This window comes from Callorhinus ursinus, unplaced genomic scaffold (assembly GCF_003265705.2).
Source record: "Callorhinus ursinus isolate GAN/ISIS: 27379988/994484 unplaced genomic scaffold, GSC_fseal_2.0 scaffold1957, whole genome shotgun sequence".
Taxonomy (NCBI): Eukaryota; Metazoa; Chordata; class Mammalia; order Carnivora; family Otariidae; genus Callorhinus; species Callorhinus ursinus.
The window spans coordinates 7,068-9,094 of NW_027399011.1; the positions used below are offsets into that span (position 1 = coordinate 7,068).

General features: G+C 43.9%; 1 pseudogene; it reads right to left on the reverse strand.

The window, feature by feature from the left end:
• Positions 1-783: 783 nt before the first annotated feature.
• LOC141372167 (olfactory receptor 7C1-like) lies at positions 784-1,818 on the reverse strand (annotated as a pseudogene).
• Between the last annotated feature and the right edge of the window lie 209 nt (positions 1,819-2,027).

Below are 2,027 nucleotides of genomic sequence, written 5' to 3' on the forward strand. Positions count from 1 at the left end.
AACAATAACCAAATTTCTTGAGGCACCTGTGTAGCTCAGTGAACTGACTGACTCTTGATCTCAGCTCCGGTGATGATCACAGGGTTCTGAGTTCAAGCCCCACCTTGGGTCCTCCTGGGACCTACTAAAAACAAACAAACAAAACAAAACAAAAACACCAAATGTGTTTTCTATCTCAACAGTTTTCATTAAATCAATACATTTCATGTTCTGGTCCTGACTGTATTTAACCACCCACACATCTATTTTTCACTCAACAAAAATTCACTGGCCATAAACTCCATCCTGAGAACTATAGTAAGCACTGCAGTTTCAAAGATAAGTACGAGAGAGTTCTAAAATTCAAGGAATCTATATTGTGGATGAGCAGAGAAATTTAGTAAAGTTGATGTGACTGTATGGAAAGTGAATCAGATCAGGAAAAAGGGGGAGAGTCAGATCTTTGAGTTGATTTTATTCACATGACCTGAGAAAACATTTCTGTAAGTGAGTTTTTGGGACATTTCCAAAATAGGCACACATTTCATCACTCTGAGTATGGATATTAACTACATGAGATTTGACTTATTATTTTTTTTTAAGAAATCCAAACGATTACCGAAGATTACTGAGAAAAATACCAGGTTGTAGTCACACCAAATGAAAATGACTGGTTATAAAGTGAAAAGGGGAACCCAGGATATAGCCTGAAGAAAAATAGAGAAGACAAATAAAAGACAAGAAGAAGAAAAATAGAGAAGACAAGGAAGACCCAAGGAGAGAACTGCTTTAAAATGTGTACACCTGGGAAAAAATAAAGATAGTGAGATGAAGGAAGCCAGGATCTCTGGGCCTCCATATTGTGGGCCCAGCTACTCAGGAGAGTCCTGTAATGGCTCCTGATGCTGAAAGGCACCACCCTCCTGAGAAGCCTGCTCAGGGCCCCCTTCATGTCCCTGTCCCTCAAGCTGTAGATGAAGGGGTTCAGCATGTGGGTGACAATGGTGTACTTCACCGAGGCCACCAGACTCGTCCTAGAGGATGAAGTCCCTGCAGAAGTGAGGTCAACCCCAAGGCCTGTGCCGTAGAACAAGGAGACCACTGAGAAGTGAGACCCACATGTGGAAAAGGCTTTGTTTTGCCCACAGCTGAGGAAATGCTGGGTATGGAAGAAACAATTTGATAGTAAGAAGAAAGTATTCCATGGAAAGGAATCATGGCCATACTCCCAGTTGCAGAATACACCACTATGTTATCGATGAGGGTGTCAGAACAGGCAAGCTTCAGGACTTGAGGAAGATCCCAAAAAAAGGGTAGGATATCCATGTTTGTGCAGAAGGACAGCCTCAAAAACATCAAAGTCTCCAACAGGGAGCCCGGGACACTGATGCACCAGGATTCCAAGGTCAGCAGCCCACAGAACTGGGGGTTCATGATAACTAAGTAGTTCAGGGGGTGACACGTGGCCACAAAATGGTCATAGGCCAACACGGTCAGAAGAAAGATGTCCGACACAGCAAAGAGTATGAGGAAATAAACCTGCATGAGGCAGCCTTCATAGGTTATGACTTTGCTCTGAATCTGAATGTTCCACAGCATCTTGAAGATGGTGGTGGAGGTGAAACAGATGTCAGCAAAGGCCAGGTTGGTGAGGAAGAAGTATATGGGCTTGTGGAGGCGGGAGTCTGAGCAGATGGCCAGGATGATGAGCAGGTTCTCAGTGAACGTGACCAAGTATATGGACAGGAACAACCCGAAGAGCATGAATTGAACCTCGGGCTTCGCTCAAAGTCCCAGGAGGAGAAACTCTGAAGTATGTGTTTGATTTCCTGATTCCATGTGGATGAAAGAACGAGCAGGAAAGGGAAAAAATCAGCATCCAATGACCATCACATGGACAGCACAGAATTGTGATTGCCTTTAATTTCCAGTGAATGGATTAATAAAGTACTACCCTGTTATAATTGCCTTGGGTGGGGAATTTGAAATGCTTCCATCCTCCCCTCTGCTGCCACTGCCATCTGGAAGTGTAGTCCTAGTTCCAAAGC